Genomic DNA, 20,305 nt, shown 5'->3' with positions numbered 1-20,305 from the left:
GAGGGAGCGTGCTGCCGGCCTGCGAGCGCTGCCGAACTTGAAGCCCTTCGGGTCCGGGTTTCCGGGCAAGTGGTGGGTGAGTGACGGTCTCGCTTCAGTGTGGGCATGCGACGCGCCTTGTGTGGTAGTTTGCACTTCGCCGTGAACTTTCCCATGTGAGTAGCGTTAGCTTTTGCCCGTAGCCGTGAACTTTCCCACGTGAGCAGGTTCTTTTCCATGCTTTAGCTTTGGAGTCAGGCGCCGCTCAGAGTTTTGTGAGGGTGGGGAAGGCGAGTCAGCATGGGCTGCAGACCAGGCGGGGCCATTCAGAAATGTGAAGGCTCTGCTGGGATCATTTCAGAGGAAAGCCAAGAAGTCTGGTTTTTCTACTTGAAACTTGACAGTTATCTTCACTCTTGGGCTTCCTCAGAAGACTCCGGTTTATTTTGACCTGCCTTGTGAAGGTAGTGGTCTCTAAGTGTGGGATTGGGCATAGGGAACTTTCTCTCGATCACTTTTAATAATCTCTGCAAACCTCATATTTTTGGAGTCTTGCTTTTTATAAAAAATCAGCGCTAGGACAACCATGACTTTGTGCCCCAATCACGGGCGGGGGGCTGGGGGCGGGGCGGGGAGCAACTTTAAGCATTAAAAACAAACACCCTTCTTTTCATTCTTTCAAACTGCCCAAAGTTCTGTTTGTATTTTCATATGTCTCGTTTTGAGATTATTGTGCATCATCTAGATTGCAGGACACTTGGCTCCACTGCTAAGCAACTTGGTTTTCAGAAACTTTAGGGCAGTGGTTCTCAACCTAATGTGGCGACCCTTTAATGCAGTTCCTCATGTTGATGGTGATCCCCAACCATAAAATTATTTTCGTTGCTACTTCATAACTGTAATTTCGCTACTGTTATGAATTGGGCGACCCCTGTGAAAGGGTCGTTTGACCTCCGCTGCTTTAGGGGTATCAGGTTTCCCTTCTGACCTTATCATATTTTTTACCAGAATGTTGAATATCATTGCCATAAAGACTAATAAAAAATTAAAACACCAAAGCTATGTTAAGCCTCCAATTTGATCACATCATTATTGCAGAGATGACTGGTTGAGTTTGAAAATCTAATGGGTTCAAAGTTGAGGATGGTTTTTTCCCCCTCCTTAGGTATTTCCTATTTATTTATTAATATTTTTAAATCATTTTTTGGGGGCTCGTACAACTCGTAATCACAATCCATATATCCATCCATTGTGTCAAGCACATTTGTACATTTGTTGCCATCATCATTCTCAAAACATTTGCTTTCTTTTTTTTAATCGTTTTATTAGGGGCTCATACAACTCTTATCACAATACATACATACATCAATTGTGTAAAGCACATTTGTACATTCATTGCCTTCATCATTCTCAAAACACTTGCTCTCCACTTAAGCCCCTGGCATCAGCTCATTTTTCCCCATCTCTACCCGCTCCTCTCTCCCTCATGAACCCTTGATAATTTATAAATTATTACTTTGTCATATCTTGCCCTGTCCGACGTCTCCCTTCACCCACTTTTCTGTTGTTTATCCCCCAGGGAGGAGGTCACATGTAGATCCTTGTAATCGGTTCCCCCTTTCCAACCCACCCTCCCTCTATGCTCCCAGTATCGCCACTCATACCACTGGTCCTGAAGGTATCATCCTCCCTGGATTCCCTGTTACCAGTTCCTATCTGTACCAGTGTACATCCTCTGGTCTAGCCAGACTTGCAAGGTAGAGTTCGGATCATGATAGTGGAGAGAGGGGGAAACAGGAACTAGAGGAAAGTTGTATTTTTCCAATCTGGGTTGAGAACTCTTCATCAAAACCAGAAAACCAAACTTGATGCTATGTAGTTGATTTTGACCCATAGTGACCCTATAGGACAGAGTAGAACTGCCTTATAAGGTTTCTTAAGCCATAATTTTTATAGGATAGGAGCAGGCCTTATTTCCCACATAGCTGGTGGGTTTTCACAGATACCCTCTTACTTAAAAGTCCAGTGCTTAACCGTTGTACCACCAGTGCATCTTTACTCCTACTTAGGCCTTAAAATGAACAAACAAACAAAAACAAAACAAAACAAATGAACAAAAAGCTTAATTGTCTATACTTATTAGTTACGTGTAGTTCTTTATGAAATCATATATTATTTTGTATTAAAATTACAGTGAACATTTTTGAAGAGAAATCTGAAACGATGCAAAGCAACTTACTGTCCTTTAGCTTATATGTCAAGTGGATTGTAAGGAATATATTACTTAGAATAAATCTTTTGTAATATGATTTAGGATTGATTCCACACTAGATGAGTATGTGTTAATGATCCTTCATTCTTCCAGCATACGCCACTGAAACGATAGAGCCCTAGTGGTGGAGTAGGTACACATTGGGCTACTAACCATAAGGCATGCAGTTCTGAAAGCTCTGGGAGAAAGATGAGGCTTTCTACTCCAGTAAAGAGTTACAGAAATTCATAGGGACAGTTCTACCTTGTCAAATAGGGACAATATGAGTTTGTGACAACTTGATGGCCGTGAGCGTTTTTGTTTTTATTCAACTGGAAGGGAACCTTAGCTATTATCATTATATAGTTGATTAAACTGAAATCCTTTTCTTCATTTATGTCATTCAAGAAGAATATTGGGCACTTTGATGCCACAAACTATACAAGCCTTATTAATAACCTGCAATATACAGATGATACAACTTTGCTTGTTGAAAGTGAGGAGGACTTGAAGTACTTGCTGATGAAGATCAACGATCATAGCCTTCAGTGTGGATTGCAACTCACCCTAAAGAAGACCAAAGCCCTAAAAACTAGACCAATTGGTAACATCAGGATAAATGGAGAAAAGAGTGAAGTTTTCAAGGATTTTTATCTTGCTAGCATTTACAATCAGTGCTCATAGTAGCAACAGTCAAGAGATCAGAAGACAAGTCTCATTATCTAAATCTGCTGTACAAGACCTCTTCAGAGTATTGAAAAGCAAGGATGTTACTTTAATGACTAAGGTGAGCCTAATTAAGCCATGTATGTTAGCCCAGGACTAATCCATATGTTAGTCCAAGACACTCATGTGTATGAGGGAGTTTTGTATCGAAGAGTAATTATATATTAAGAAAACATCCCAACCCAGTCCAGATCAAATCCATAAGTTCATTATTGACCCATATGTCTGATATCATTCTATAAATTCCTCTTCAGATTCACTCAACACATGCTGTGATGCTGAATGCATGGGAAGATAACAGGCCCGTGGGTGGAAAGTCTTGTGGATCCAGTGGTGGTGGAAGTATCTCCAAGGCTCCGGCTGCTATCAGTGTGGCTCCATGTTCCTTGTCAACAGGAAGGTGTAGCAGAGAGAGTGTGTCTGGCCTTCAGGGAGGAAGATAGGAGTTTCCAGAATCCTAAGGAGAATGCCATGTCCACACAGAAGCACCATTGGCATCTGATTGACAGGCTAGACTCTACCCCTTCATTCAAACTGATAGGAGATTATGTAACTGCCACACCATGGTATTTTCAGTTGCTGCATATGCACTTGAAAGTTGGACATTGAGTAAGGAAGGCTGAAGAAGAATCTATGTATATCATTTATGGCCGTGGAGAAGAATACTGAAATTCTCTCTTGGAAGATATGTGGCCACAGTGCTCCTTAGAGGCAAGGATGGCAATAATTCATCTTACATTCTTTGGACTTGTCAGGAGAGAACAGCCCTTGGTAAAGTAGAGGGGCAGCAATAAAGAGGAAGGTCCTCAAAGAGACGGATTGACACAGTGGTGGCAGCAATGGGCTCAGGCATAGGAACAATTGTGATGATGTTGCAGGACTTGTGCCGTGTTTTGTTCTGTTGTACTTAGCGCTGCTGTGGGTCAGAGCCAACTCAATGGCAGCTAAGAACGACGGCAGCAACATATGAGACAATAGAGTTACAAAGACTCTAAAACTCCTCAAGAAACCTATAGAGGACTAGATAAGCAATAACTTATTGCTTATAGTAATATATTCTTGTTACTATCCTGAGGACTATTTGTTGTTACCAATAGTAGCTAAGCAGAAAATTTGGGATATTTTTGCCATTACAGTCAATATTTTTATGTAATTTTATAAAACCCAAGATCTGAATAAAAACCAAATTCATCTCCATGGAATCCATTCAGACACATAGGACCCCTTAGGATAGAGTAGAACTGCTCCATATGATTTCTATGGCTGTTAACTTTTCCCAAAGCAAACTACCATATCGTTTTCTTGAAGAGTGGCAGGTGGATTTGAACCATAGACCTTGTAGCTAGCAGCTGAACCCCAGAGCTGCTTTGTGTCCATATGGGTCAAGCTTTTCTCCACTTCAGCACTTTTATATGTGAGAATGCCTTGTTGGAATAATCAGACTTCATCCACACTCCACTTGATTAAGAACTATACAGCTTAAATATCATTTTTTCAGCAAGGTGTTCCCTTATGTCAATTTAAAGTATACTTCATTATTATTTTTCACACTGCCATATACTTAAAACAATTTTTTTACATAACTGTAGGTCATTGCTTTAGTGTTTATTTCTTTCAAAAAAATGTCAGTTCCATGAGGACAGAGATCATATTTACTTTGTTAAAGTACTTGTTGAATGAATAAATGAACTAATGAGTGAATGAAAACATGAATAAAATCCTTAGATTTATGTATCCAAGCCTAACCAGGACAAACACGAAACACAAATACTATAATGGTCTCATCACCCACAACAATTTTAGGTAATATGAAATGTTCAGCCACAGCACAGATATGGCTTTATTTCTTTATATTACAGTGTTCCCTGATTAAGTTTAGATTTTATATTGTTAGACATTAATTTTCCTTAATAGAAAATATGATGAATGTAGTGTAGTCGCTTATTATTCTAACTGAGCCAGCATCTTGTCCTTTCAGAGAAATGATTGGTATTTTGGACACTTATGTGTTAGGTTTTTATTCTCCCAAGATTTTGCATTATCTTAAACTTTATTGACACAATTTTTATAGTTTGAAGTGATGAGCTCCTGATCATTGAAAGTTTTTATTTTAATTGGAGAGCAAATGTTTTGAGAATGATGAGTGCAACGAATGTACAAATGCGCTTTACACAATTGATGTGTGTATGGATTGTGATAAGAGTTGAATGAGCCCACAATAAAATGATTTAAAAAAATAATGTTTTTATTTTATGTTTTTGATAACTTTAGTAGCATGGAAATGATTCTCATTTTGTTTGGTTACTATCCAGGGTTTAAAATTGCTTTTAGAATCTGTATTTATAATAGTCTCGAGAGATTGTATAAATTATTGACAGCAGTTATTGACTTACGGCTAAGATACTTTTAGATACAGCTTTTAACTTTCAACAGGCTATAATCCTAGATTTTTGGAGTTAGTTTTCCTACAGAGATTTATTATGCATATTTGAAATGATTATACATGTTCTATTTAAGCCAGAAACAAAACAAAAAAAAACAACTCTAACTCACTAACTCACTGCCATTAAGTTGATTCTGACTCATGGTGACCCTATAGGACAAGGTAGAATTGAGTTTCTGAGACTAACTCCTTATGGGAATAGAAAGCCTTGTATTTCGCCCAGGGTGGTTTCGAACTTACTGTTAGCAGCCCAACATGTAATCAGGGCTGCTTTACATGTGATAGTCAGGGGAAACCTCGCCTAGTATTTGGCAGTTTGGTTGCAGTTCCAACTTAGTTGTATCATAGATTCCCCATGTCATTTTAGATAAATGACTTAATCTTTGTGTTATCGTATAAAGAATTGTCTAAATCACGACATTGAAATGAGTGAAAATGGAAAATAATGAAATAATTATGTTGGGGCAATATAAGTCAAGTTAGACGGGCTAAATTAGTTACTACATTTGATACTTTAGTTCATGTGAATCCGAATGCTGTTGTCTCTTAACTTGTTGCTGTCCTTCAGCCACCCTGGAAGATAAAGTGGAGCCTATTAGGGCTTTCAAGTCTGTACTCTTTTTAAAAAAATAGTTTTAAAAAAACTACTCATATCATATATGCCATACAATTTAATCATTCAATCATATTAAGAAGAGTTGTAAAGTCATCACAACCATTCATGTTAGAACATATTCTTCCTGTACTCATTGTTAGCTCCCCATTTCCCCATAAACTTGCCATGCCATTCCCCTAGGTAATTATTAATCCAGTCTGTCTGTATAGATTTTCCTATCCTGGATTTCATAAACAGAAAATCATACAAAATGCAAACAATGCGAATCAAACCACAATGACTAGACAAAACATAGAAAAACTTCATCCAAAAGGAAGCAGACAATATAAAAAGCTGAAACATCTTTAAAATGGGTCAAAAGGGAGATCAAATGATAAGGTGTTACATTTCAATCGAACTACATCTGCCATGTACTTCAGGTACTTCTGTGGTCTCTTCATGAGGGGAAGTATTGAGTAGGGTCTTTTCATAAAAACGAATTGTTCATAGATTGGGGTAGAATTAAGTGTGAGCTCAAAATCCGTTCATACATCTATGAATTACAGAGAACATTATAAATCATTCATCCCCTTAAGACATAAATTAGCCAATGGTATAGAATTTAAAATGTTGAGAAAAGGAAATTACACAAGTATAGAATGGCTTTTTAATCCCAAATGAATTATTGACTTGCAAAGGTAACTAAACTCTTAAGTGACTAGACACTATTTACATGAACAGTGGGGGTTGGCGATAGGACAAAACTTTTAATAACATGCATTCACATGCCTGCCAGACTAATACATGTTGTAAAAAAAGCAAGTAGAGCATTTAAAAAAGTAAATATATGGTATTCCCAGGCCGACATTCATTGGGAACCACAGAAGGAAGAGATCTGAGCCAAAGTCCAAGGACCTCCAATTCTACATTTTTGGGACAGCAGTCATCTGCTTACACTAGGGAAGTTGAACTGTAAGGGCTAGAGCATACGTAGATTCTTTAAGTTGCTACAGGTTAGTTTGAGGTAAAGCCCCGTTTGCTTCATGGAGTTCTACGTGGAGTCTTTCTGGTGTGCCCTACGAAGGATGTTGTGTGCCTTGAAAGGACAGAGTATAAAGTTCCAGTAGTCTATAACACAACCTGAGTCAACAAGGGCTGGAGAAGAGTTAGGTCAAAAGTGTCCAATTAGGAGCATCGTATCAGGTATATTTTCTCCTTTGGGTCCATATAAGTTTTGTTAAGCTATCCCCGCCCCCCACCAACGGGAGTTTGGTTCACCCAGTTTACTCACCAACAGAAGTGCAATGGCCTTCTGACGTGCTGTACTCCTTATGGAAGCCAACTACCTCGTCTTTCTCCAGTGCAGTGGCTGGTTGCTTTGAGCTGCTGACCTTCAGATTATTTCAGCACTCAAGTATGCACTACTAGGGCTCTCTTAGCTATTGTTAAGTGCCATCGGGCTGGCTTCAACCTGTAGCGACCTCATGCACAATACCATGAAAACACTGCCCTGTCCTGTGCCATCCTCACAAGTGTTCCCATGCCTGAGCCCATTGTTTCAGCCAGGGCATCAGCCTATCTCCTTGGACCTTTTTCTGTTTTACTACCCCTTCAGGTTTCCCAACATGATGTCCTTCCGCAGGATTGGTCTTTCCTGACAACATGTCCACCCTTGAGTCTAAGGAACACTCTGGCTGTACTTCTTCCAAGACAGATCAGTTTGTCCTTTTAGCAGTCTGTTACTTTCAATATTCTCCCTCAGCTTAGAGCGACCTATCATCTCATGATTAAACTCCCTTAACTTTGTATTTTGAGTTCAAGGAAATAGAAATTGCAAGACTCCAGTGTCTGTGACTCACGAAATGGTCTTACATCCCTTCTTTTCCCTACAGAATCCTTGTACTTTTGCTGTGCTCTGTCAGAAGGTGGGGTGCTTAATTGTCTGGATTGTTGCAGATTTCAAACTGCTGTGTCTCTATTGTGGAAAATTGGGGATTAGGGTAAGGTGTTAGAGACAAAAAGATTTTCTGCACTATAGATTTGAATATATTTGTGTATAATCAGATATCTAAAGAAAAAATAAACCAAGACACAACATTAAGTTTTTCAGATTCACAGAAACCCTGTAGGATAGAGTAGAACTGCATCCTAGAATTTCCATGGCTGTAATATTTACGGAAATATTACTTTGGTCTAACTGGTGGGTTTGAACTAATTTTTTTGGTTATCAGCCAAGGGCTTAATGACTGGGCCACCAGGGCTCATTTGAACATCAGTGGACACACAAGAAAGCATTAAGGCATTTCTGTTGAGGACCTGTCAGCAGGAGATTGGCAGGCATTTTGAGTCATTTTTCTTCTGCAATCTGTCGTGCAAGGGACCACAGACTCTAATATACATGAAGTAAAACAGTCTTGCACTATTCACCTAGTCTGCTTTCCTTGAAAAGGAAAAATGATTATTACATGACATACATATGTAATTTTGAGCCTTATGGGAAGATTTTCCCTGAGGGTCATAAACAATACTAGAGTTTAAGTCCTTTCTAAATATTTTAAACAGATAGGCACTGCAAAAGACACCAAGTACGTCAATAGATGTTGCAAAAATCATAGAAACTGTAATTAAATAGAAATATCAAAACATGAAGCTATTGTTTCTCAAGATAGTTTCCATCTAGGGCTGTACTCTTCTGAAAGTGGTGCTCTAACCCGTTCCCTAATAATTCTGTATACTTTGATTTATCCCACATTATAGCAATAGTTTTATCATCCTTCCAGGACTCACACTGTGTTCCTTTTCAGTGTTCTTTGAATTTGGAGAATAAAAAGACATTTGAAAGGGTAAGATCAGAGTTGTAGGGTGGATGGGTTAAGGTTTCTTAATGAAAATTTTATAAGGTAGCTCTTGGTACCCTCCAAGAGTGAGTAGGTACATTTTTGTAATGGTTAAAAAAATTCCTCTGCCCAATTTTCCTGGCCTTTATCTCACTAATGCAGTTTTCCTTGTTTTTCAAACTTCTTCCTAATTCATCACTATAATTATCCTGCATCCTTGGAGAAAATCTATTAAGATTGTCCTTTGGAAATCTCAAAAAATAGTTGCCGTGACCTCTCTGCCTTGAATTTAACTGGGTCAGTAGATGGATCCCTTCAGAAAGAACCACTTAAAAAATTCCTGTATCATATATATTTTAATAGTTCAGCCATCAACACTATCTATTTTAGAACATTTCTTCTTCCTTGTACTTGTTGTTAGCTTCCTATTACCCACCAACTTCCCTTAAATAGGAAACCATTTAATCCTGTTGCTCTCTCTAGATTTACCTATCCTGGATTTCATTTACAGAAAAACATAGCACAAAGAAAACCCCAACAACACTAACAGAATAAAACAGAGAGAAACCTTACTCAAAAGGAAAGCAGAAAATATTAAATATTGGAACAAATATACATCAGATCCAAAGGGAGATCAATTTACAAGATGTCACGTTTTAACCTAAGAACAACTGCAGTAATCCATTCTTCTGTATACTCTGTCTGATAACAAGTCCATTCCTATTCTTGGACCATAGCCATAGGGAATTCACCTGAGGCTTAATCCACATAGAGGACCATGTAAATGGGTTCTGGACTTTCACTGTCATATTTAGCCTTCTGTAGTCTCATGAGCAGCAGGCAAGCACACTACATCATTGCTTGGGAGACTGGATTAGAAGATTAGATGAACTAAGAACAGAAGTCTGTCATTGTCTTGATATTTATTGTCATTGTCTTGATATTTATTTTTATAGTAAGGTTCTCATATAATATTTTACGTTTTGTGGTTGACTAATTTAACTCAGTATAGTGGGCTCCAGGTCCATCCATGTCATGAGGTGTTTTATGGTTGCATCACTGGTTTGTTTTTTTTAATCATTTTATTAGGAGCTCTTGCAGATATTATAACAGTCCATAATTCAATTTGATCAAGAATAATTGTACAATTGCTACCACCACTAGTTTCAAAACATTTTCTTTCTTCTTGAACTCATTGATATCCCCTCCTACCCCTACCCTACCCCCTAGGAACCCTTATTATTATATAATATATACCTTACCCTCCCCCCCGCCCCCCACGTATCTTAAACCATCAATGTATCTGTTTACCTGCAATTCTGTTGTTCGTTCCACTCAAGTGGGATTATGCAGTCATCATTGCTATCAGCTCCCCATTCCCCCCACTTATTTCTTTACCCGCAGGGAATCATTACTTCAGTTACTGTTTCTGAAGGGTTATCTATCTTGTCTTTCATGAATTGAAGGATTTTAATTAGACAAATGAACATACGCAGGGCTAACAAGATTAATGGGGTAAAACAACGATCATAATATTAAAGGAGGAAGTATTAAAGAACTAGGGGATAGTTATGTATCGTCAGTACTAGACCGCATCCTAGATTTATCATCCCTTCAGTGTGGCCCTTCTGAGAGGGACTGTCCAATTATCTTACAGGTGGGTTTTGGCCCTCCACTTTGTCCATGCTCCTTCAGGGCAATTTGATTACTTGTTTTGGAACTTCGGATACCTATTTCTGTTGACACCTCATGATCACACAGGCTGGTATGCTTCTTCCATGTGGGCGCTGTTGCTTCCCTGCTAGAAGGCTGCTTGTTTAACTTTGCATCACTGTTTTTTCCATTGTGTGTGTACACTGGTTTCTTTACCCCTTCTTTTCCTGATTTGCATTTGGGCTGTTTCTAGCTTCTTGCTGTTGTGAACTGTGCTATGATGAATGTGGGAGAATATATATATCTGTCTCTTACTACTTTGGGGTATATGTCTAGTAGAGGTGTTTATTGGCTGGTTTGAATGGTATTTCTATCCCCATTTGTTTTAGGTAGCACCAATGCTTTTCATAATGAGTGTTCATGTTTGTGAACCCACTAACAGTGTATAATAAGTGTTCCAATCTCCACACCCTTTCCAGCATTTGTTGTTGTATACTTTTGGGCTATCATTTTGGGTGTATGGTGATATCTCATCTTAGTTTTGATTTGCATCTTCCTGATGGCTAGTGATCATGAGCATTTTTTATGTTTTTGTTAGCCATTTGAGTGTCATTTTTTTGAGAACTGTCTTCACATTTTTGTCTGCTTTTTAATTAGATCATTTTTTTTTTTCTTAATGAAGTGTTAACAGAATTTTATAGACTTTGATAATTATACTTTGGTCCATTATGTCATTGCTAAACATTATTTTCCTAATCTGTGAGCATTGATTTTATTCTTTTGATGAATTCTTTGATATGCCTAATTGTTTTGTTCGTTGTCCGTTCCCGTCATCTAATTTGTCTTTTCCACAGTGTGTTTTTCCTTTATTATTCTTGGTAGTCTCTGTGTGCTCTGCCCTAGGGCCCTTAAATTTGTCCCAATTTTCTTATTGATGATCCTTATACCTCTGGGGTTTATATTTAGGTCTCTAATCTATCCTGAGTTTATTTTTATGCTTTGGGTGAGGTACAAATCCTGTTTCATTTTTCTGCATATGGTGATTCACTTTTCCAATACCTTTTTTTGAAGAGTCTGTTCCTATCCCCTTTAACATTTTTTTGGTCCTTTGTCAAAATCAGTTGCCTGTAGGTGAATGTGTTTATTTTTGAGTTATCTATTTCGTTCCATTGTTCTATGTTATCTCTCATTGTACTGTTGACCAGGTTGTTTTGACTGCTGTAATAAGCACTGTTTTAATCAGATCTTATATTTGAAGGCACCCTAAGGAGACTAAGATAGGTGTGTTACTTATAGAACTTGTCTGTAGCCAGCCACTGATCATGAAGATGTGTTTAAGCATGTTTTCTTTGGAATAAACCCTTAAGTTTATGAACTGGAACCTTTTTTAACTTACCCTAAGTTAATGCTTTTTGACTTACCCATGCATTTTGACTTATCCTCACTTGGTTCTCTTGCCAACTGAAAGATGTAGGCATTGCTACTTATATTTTCCCACCATCCACCAAATCCTGAAACTTGGAGAGCTTGACTTAAGTGGTCTAATGCACTTGACACATTTGAAATTTGAAAAGAACTATTTGATCCCTCCAAATGTTTGCAATTTCTATACTATAGGGTGCTATTTGGTGGTTTGAAGCCTGAAAGCCTGGAGAAACTAAAAAATAATTTATTTTTAATTTTTACTCTGTAATCAGTACCTCCTCAAACACGTCCAATTTTCCTTTTGGGTAAACATTCTTTTTCAAACATTGTTTGTTCAAAGGTTGGGTTATCTTACATTCTCTTTGACTATGTGCTTGAAAAAGTACAATATGTAGATACTTAAAGAGTGACCGATCAGTGTTATGATATACAGTATGTGTTCTATAAAGATTTGCTACTTGATCACTTTTATATTTTGCTAGAATCCCTTCCAATTTCAGTTGATCAGTTACAGGATGAAAACCAGAAACAACAAAAGCCCAAAGACTAGCGGTTCTTTTAACATAATCAGTTAAAACAATGGTTTCTAACCCATGGGCTAGGGGACTTTGGAATAAAATGGACTAAGGAATTTCTTTGTGCACCAAGGTTGAATAGTTTCCAACGTATATGCACATATCCTTTTATTTTTCAAACATCAGCAAGAAGTGTATTGTGTTCACTCACCCACTCACCCACTCACCCACTCACCCACCCACTCACTGACTCACTGCTCACAAGTTGATTCCGACTCACAGTGACCTTATAGGACAGAGTAGAACTGTAGTTTCTGAGACTACAGCTCTTTATGGGAGTAGAAAGCCTTGCCTTTCTCCTGAGGAACTGCTGGTGGTTACTAACTGCTGACCCTGAGGTTAGGAGCCCGACGTAACCACTATGCCACTAGTGTTCTGTCAATTCCAATAGATAGACACCCCTTGTGTACAAAGTAGAACTATGCTTCATAGCGCTTTTAAGGGTATGACCCTTTTAAGGGAAGCAGATTACCAGGCCTGTCTTCCAAGGTACCTCTGGGTGGCTTCAGACTGCCAGTGTTAGGACTCATCAAATATTTAACTGTTGGTGCCACCAAGGACTAATAGTATGTATGTAAAGATTATAAATCAATTATGATTCATTAATATTTCCCAGTACTTTTGAATTTTACCAAGCAACAACAAAAACCCACTGCCCTGGAGTCAAAGGAGGCTTGGTGGTGCAGGGGTTCCACTTTGGGCTGCAATCCTCTTTGAATCCATCTGCAGCTCCATGGGGGAAAGATGGGACTTTTTACTCCTGTAAGCAGTTACAGTCTAGGAAACCGACAGGGGTTGCTATGAGTCAGCAGCTTGATGGCAGTGAGTTTGATTTTGGTTGCCTGCGAGTCAATTCCAACTCAGTGACCCGACAGTACAGAGTAGAATTGCATCTTAGGGTTTTGGAAACTGCACATATTTATGGGAGCAGACAATTTCATCTTTCTCTACTGGAGCAACTAGTGGGCTTAAACTGCTGACCTGGGAGTTAGCAGGGAATTGTTTAGGCCACAGTGCCACTAGGGATTTTTGAAAAATTATACAATGGATATTAAAAGTACATCTGCAATCTTATGGGGGTTGAGTAATTTTTCACGCCCTATTTTCATGTTAGAATAGATTGGGAACGCCTGGCTAGGCAATTATAATGCTAGGATGTTTCTCTCATGCTGTGTAGCTTCTGTCTCTTCTGTGAGTTTGGATCACAATTCTGCCCCATCATGTTGCAGATATACATGCCCTTGTCTATGGGCAGACCCTCATGTCAGATTATCCTGGGCTCCCCTACTCTTTCTGAGTACAAACAGCCATCTATTTTACCTCTAATCAATGTCTAATTTTGCTTATGTGCAAAAAGATATAGATGTTGAAATCAATGATTAAACTGGCTGCTTAGCATAAGGTTCAATAACCTTTGCGTAGGATTTAATGATTATTTGCATAGGATTCAATATTTATGTGCATGAAAGTGAACAAATATCTGTGTAGGATTCAATAAATATTTGCCAATTGAAAGCAGTAATGTTCATGATTTACTAATATTACTTTGTTTTCTTATTTCTTTTCCCCTCAAAATGGATTTCATTCAGCCTGCAGGATTCTTATATTTGAAACTAAGTATGTGAATTTTCACACAGGGGTGAGTTTTGCTATATAGTTCAGTTGTTTTTCTCTTTTACCTTCTGACATCTCTTTTCCTGTACTCATGATCTTCCATCTGGACTAATGTGACTACATTTTGTGTGCTTAATATGTGCCAGGTTTCTGGTTAGCTCCTTTATGTGTTACTTTACATAGCACTCATAACAGTCCTATGGAATGAGAAAGCATATATAGTAAGTGGCCCAAATGAGACTCAGCGTCAAGCATGTTTTATTGACTGAACCTCTTCTATAATCTCAATTTTAAGCTTTATTCTCTTCTGTTGTTCCTACATATCCAGCTTGCTCCTTTTGTATCACTACTTCAACAGTTCTTTGATTCTACCAGGACTGACAGGTGGGACATAATTATACCACTTCTTCATTGTTCAGTATCCCTCTCATATCCTCTCTTGTCTCCTTACCAAGCACTGCTTTTGAGTATTCTAACTAGTTTGCTTTGGACCAATATATAATTCTTAGTTCCATCTGTTTGCCCATTCTGCTTTATCATTGCGTTTTTGTTAATAAAATTGATGTAAGTGGGTTTAAGTGGAGAGAAAATGTTTTGAGAATGATGTACAAATGCTCTTTACACAATTGATGTGTGTATGGATGGCGATAACAGTTGTATGAGCCCCTAATAAAATGTTTAAAAAAAAATTGATGTAAGTGCAAGGAAGAAGTGTTGTGAGAGGAATTATATACGCGTGTCCCATTCACCATACATTTCTCACTGATTTACTGAAATTTCATAATATGTAGTTATTATGTTGCACTAGCGTGGCCTATAAGGATATAAGTAAAGCACAATTACCTCAGTGTGGTTTTAAAATTGTGATCATGGGGAGTACCTTCTTTCCCTGCTTCTGAATGAAAATTTACTTCTTACCATCTTTCCCTGGAAAGATACCTATAATAACAAAGGGTGTTCAGCTGGTTTTTTCTCTTTCGTTTTTTAATCTGTTTCCTTTATGCTACTCGTCTACCACTTAAGCTTCTGCAGGGCTAAAGGAATGAGGGTATGTAATGAATGGCTCTGTGGTAGCTAGGTGGTTTAGTACTCTCAGTTTGATTGCGGTTAAAGGGCATTTTCCTGGGTTTGGCAATGGACCCCAGTAGGTCCTTTTAGTCTGTTTCCTTGAATGATGTGATTCTTTGGCTTGCTACACACCTTCTACCTTTACTCCCCTCCTTCATCCCTGGTACTTCTGAGCTCCCGTTCACAGAGGAATCATTCTTTGTTGGTGTCCTCTTAACAGCCTAGGTACTGCTCTTGAGAAAGAGTTGAAATGATCCTTGCTGACCCCCCCTTACTGCCTCCATCTGGTCCATGAGAAACATCTACCATTGGTAGGTACAAGAACTTTCAACATGCAGTCCTTTGTTGTCTCTTTCCTGACATACTTCAGGTTTCCAGCTTGTCCCAATACTTGTTGAGTGCATGCTCATACTATTTCTCACTGCATAGAAAACATATCAGCCCCAAGGGGGTCAGCTGCAGTTCCCCCTCCTTGGGTTAAGGAGGCAGACACCTGCTCCATTTCCTTTGGAAATAGGGAGACCAGAGGCTCAGTCAAAGCTTTATCTGAATAGACAGCTTGCAGGATGGCCTATGTGAGGTTGCCCTGTGACCCGCTTCTCTGTATCACAGGGGCAAGGAATTCCTTGGCCTGAGTGGCTGCTGCTCTGATAAGAGTGCACTCATGACTCCGATGGTGCTTTCATTCAAGGTAAATTGCTTTATTGGTTGATTTATTTAGCAGGTGGGCTCTTAGAACATGTAGGACAATAAAGCTTCCTACTCATCCCACTAGGAGGATCTCTTTGATAATTTCACCACAGAACAACCAGAAAGAATAATTTGTCTGAAGCATCATGTATTGAAACAACATCTTTGCACTAGTTAAAAACAGAATTATGATGCCTTCAATTCTTTGAGCTCCAGGAAGCCAGAGGAGTGAGTGGATAATATGAAAATGTGGCCATGGACTGGTTCCTGGCATTTGATTATACTCATTGTCTGTGTGGGATGCATTGGTATTTTATGTAGGTGGTCACTTGGGACAAGATAATGAGTACTCAGATAACTGTAACAAAGAACTGTCCATGATTCTGTCAAAGCTTGAATGCTTAAAACAGTAGAATTAAGGCATGGGGTTAATGGCTGAATGTCTTAGGATACCAGAAGGTCCGTTGTTCAGAGGCTGGCTGTGGCAAGGGTGCGTGCTTTTAGAAGTGCACCTTGTAAAGGCTGAAGAACAGATAGAAATGACGAGAAACAAACCAGAAATGTTGGGGGGAGGAAAGGATCATGTAATCCTGAAGAAAAGAATTGAAAATGAAGTGAATTGAAGAAAATAAGTAGTTTAGAAAGAAATGAACTTCAGACACATGGAGATGAGTTTCTCTCAGATTTGGGGCATGATGAGAGGTTTGTAATGATGGCACTATACTGCCTGAAGCAGATGGAGCAGTTGGCTGGTGGGAAAAGGAGACCAAAAATCTGACAGAGTTGGTGAAGAAGAGAATAACATATTTTTGGAGTCCAAGGACTGAAGCAAAGCCAAAAAGCCACTGTGTAGTATCAACAAGGGCTGTGGAAATGGCTGTCAACTCCGTCATGTGTCCTTCATCTGCATGAGTGACTGTCGCACCCGAGAAACACCCATCTTGGAATCTCAGAATTGTCACTATGCTACTGTTGGATTGGACATTGTGTTCCAATCTGTAAATGAGACTTGCCTCCCCAAATCTGGCATCTCCACCGAACACTGGTCAGTTGAATTGTTCACGGGTGGCACTTCCTATTGTAGACGGTTTTCATCTCTGTCTTCCATATTTACCCCTGGCTATAGTAGAGATCTTATAGAGCTACTCATTCATATCCACTGTGATCCTGCCGTGTGGTGGATGTCCCAGTTTGTCAAGCAGTTAATCAACCTACTAATTTGATTTGAAAAGAAAACAGAAAGTAAAAGAACCCATTCACAGACAAAGTAGGACCAGAAGCAGCCATCCATCCCACTGAGGAGTACATGGTGCATCATAAAGGACGTTTTTAGCGTCATGCACATAGTATGCAGGTGGACAAATGAAGGGCCACAGACAACACTTCTTTATTAAAGGAAGCAAACATAAAGTACCCAGATTATGAATGTATTAGGTATAACTATCTGTTAGTCAACTGGGCTGCACGATTCATATATAGACAATTCACATCAGAATGTGCCCCTGGATGTATATACTGTCTCTCTCAAACTTCTTAGTTGTACTTTTTCATTCTAGGTCTGTCAAAACACATATGAAATACTACATGCTAATGTCTCTATAAATGTCTGTTCTTTGGATGGCATCTACTACTTTGCAGGAGAGAATGCCCACAACCAGATTGCCATTTATTTTCACCAACTGTGAGCTGCAGATGAAATCCCCATGGGGCTTAGAGGTATTATTGGTGAGTGGTTGGAAGTCATTGAGATGGCTTTTCTAAAGGTGTCAGTAGAAAACTGGGAAGGATGAATCTATCCCTTCTACAAGCTTGAGTGAAGATAGAAACAGTCAAGTCTTTTACATATTCTGAGGCTGAGAAATAAATCTCAAATTAAAAAAAGGAATAACCAAGTTCAATTCAAGCATTTGAGCCATGCAGTAGACCAAGAAAGCCCTGACCTGACAAAGTGTGGTAAATTGAGAAGGTACCCCCAGCATCCATGGCAACCGATTACAAACTAATCTTTCACTGGTGGAATCCTTCTTTAACAAGGGCTACCGTGCTCGTAGACTCATGCACAGTCTAATAATGTGCTCACGTGTAAATTGCAGACTGTTTTCTGCTTTTCTAAGAAGTCCTCACATATGCTCTGTCCTTTTCCCACTCTGGCTCCGTTAATGTGTTTGGGCTGACCATAGTCCTAGATCTATAGAAATAATTTTCAGTTATTTTCTTTGTACGATTTTCTACATTTTAGTCAATAAACAAAAGCAAACAAACAACCAAAAAACCCCAAACTCAGTGCCATCGAATGGATGCTGACTCCTAGTGACTCTGCAGAACAGGCTAGAGCTGCCCCTGTGAGTTTCTGAGACTATTTATGTAAAATAGAAAGCTCTTTCTCCCACAGAGGAGCTGGTGGTTTTGAACTGCTGACCTTGTGGTTAGCAGTCCAATACATAATCACTATGCCATCAGAGTAACTACATTTTGGTATGTAGGTGTTTATTTGATTTTACCTCATTCAAAAATTCAGTTTGACTTACATTTTTCTTGAAATGATACGTGTTGCTTATCTAAACATCCCAACTAATTAGAAAACTAGAGTGAGAAATAGAGGTTAAACTGCCTCAGATCTTATAATCTAGAACTATTCCTGTAGATATTTGGGAAACATCTTTCTATGCATCATTCTAAGCACTGTCCCATGAATATTTCTTTAGACAGATGGAAAGATGAGCATAGAAAGATAGGTTCATACCACACATTGCACTTTTTATTTAATAATTTCCCCCCCTAAATGCAACAGAAAATATAAAACTCAAAGGATTGCTAAAATAATTTTTAAAAGCATGAAATGCTGATGTTTGGATCATTGTCATCTTTATTAACAGATTTTATCCATTTTAGGTGGTATAGGGTAATGGGTTTCTCTGTTTATAGCCTTTATGACCCTGGGTTTGTATTTCTGCTAATATATTTTGTTAGGCCACAGTCTTTTGGTTTTTCTATTATGCGAATAAGGTGTGTAAAATACTTGCAAAGATTGATCAGTTATTATGTAAACAAGGTGGCTATGGTCTACCATAGGTATTGGCCAGTTTTGCCATCCTACTACGTTTAAGAAGCCAATTCTACAGAGGTTAATGGAGCCCTGGTGGTTAGTAGATTACATTTTGGGCTGCTAACCACTATGTCAGTAGTTTAAAATAACAAGCTGCTCTGTGGGAGAAAGAAATGACTTGCTACTCCCAAACAGATATATGGTCTCAGAAATCCACAGGGCTTTATAGGGTTTCTATGAGTCAGAATCAACTCGATGGCAGTGATTTTGGAATTTGGACAGAGGTTGTGGGGGAATCTCACTACTATCAAGGAAGAAGAATTGAGAATGGAGCTTACCCTTTGGACCTGAGGTCCTTGAGTTGAGACTCTTAGTCCTAGGATACACTAACGACGTGAGTCTGCATGGGCTGGCAAGAGCCTGGGCCATGTAGATGGCTGTGGGCTGGAGGGAGCGAGCTGAGCATCTTCAGACAGGTGGCTGTTGGCAAAGGGGAGTGCCCTGCCCTAATATGTCTGGTAGCTAAAGAACACTTGACTGAGTGGGTCTGATGTCAGCTGCTGAGGTCTGCGACCAGGCAAGACCACGAAGTGGAGATCTGTGGGAAGCTGCCCCGATTAATGAATTGTCTCCTATTTCCTTATTTGTTCGATTACTTTCCTGCTCTACCTTTTGATTTGACATATTTTATTTTCAAGTGTGTACCTTAACATTGTGTTTTTCTTTTTTACTTGTCAGCATAATAATTTATTAACATATGATATAAAATCTGAAGAGAAGTTATGGTATAAATCAGAAATTTGAATCTATAGGTGTATACTTACTAGTACTAGTGCTTTAATTGTCAAAAAAGATAATTCTTAAAAAACAATAATAGATATGCATTATAAGTTTTTAATATAGGCAAGTGTAATTGATATAACAAAGAGAGAACAGATGGGAGAGAGGAATGGGACATTTTGACAGGTGCAACCAAGGGGTAGGTTCTAACAGTGCACCTTTAGCTAACAGCCGTGGGTTTAAGCCTTGTGATTCCAAGTTTCTTATACTGTGACCTACAATATGTAGGAGGCACTCACATAATTAATATGTATTTGTAGCTATGTAGAGAGATGATAAACAAGTGTTTTCCTATCTCAATACCATGACCCAAGTAAGACAACCTAGGAAACATCAATGTCTTCTCTGAATGAGAAATGAGAAGAACATCAAGGGCATGCTCTCTGTGACTTGCATGAAGGGGATTTCATGAAAAGAACTCCTCTTATTCGCCCAAACTTTTACCGGTACTTAAGCGACTCAATCCACTCAGTAGAGTTCCAAGGAAGAATTTTCCTGTGTCTGGTTCTTTATTAATTATGAATGTATTAATTAAGAGAAAACATTTCTTACTTAAAATACAT

At 38.8% G+C, this 20,305-nt stretch overlaps 1 protein-coding gene and 1 pseudogene across 1 annotated transcript in view; both read left to right on the top strand.

Moving 5' to 3' along the window:
• The first annotated feature begins 83 nt into the window (after positions 1-83).
• Positions 84-20,305, top strand: part of FARS2 (phenylalanyl-tRNA synthetase 2, mitochondrial) — a 208,552-nt gene continuing 188,330 nt past the window's right edge. Inside the window, exon 1 of the mRNA XM_013006977.2 lies at positions 84-155. The gene's annotated coding sequence lies outside the window, so the exon portion shown is untranslated. The remainder of the gene's footprint in view (positions 156-20,305) is intronic.
• Positions 16,104-17,669, top strand: LOC115870309 (annotated as a pseudogene).

Source organism: Echinops telfairi, unplaced genomic scaffold (assembly GCF_000313985.2).
Source record: "Echinops telfairi isolate 266 unplaced genomic scaffold, ASM31398v2 ScPeMD7_655;HRSCAF=1070, whole genome shotgun sequence".
NCBI classification, from domain to species: Eukaryota; Metazoa; Chordata; class Mammalia; order Afrosoricida; family Tenrecidae; genus Echinops; species Echinops telfairi.
The sequence above is the reverse complement of the archived record's forward strand: the minus strand, read 5'-3'. Positions and strand labels throughout refer to the sequence as shown.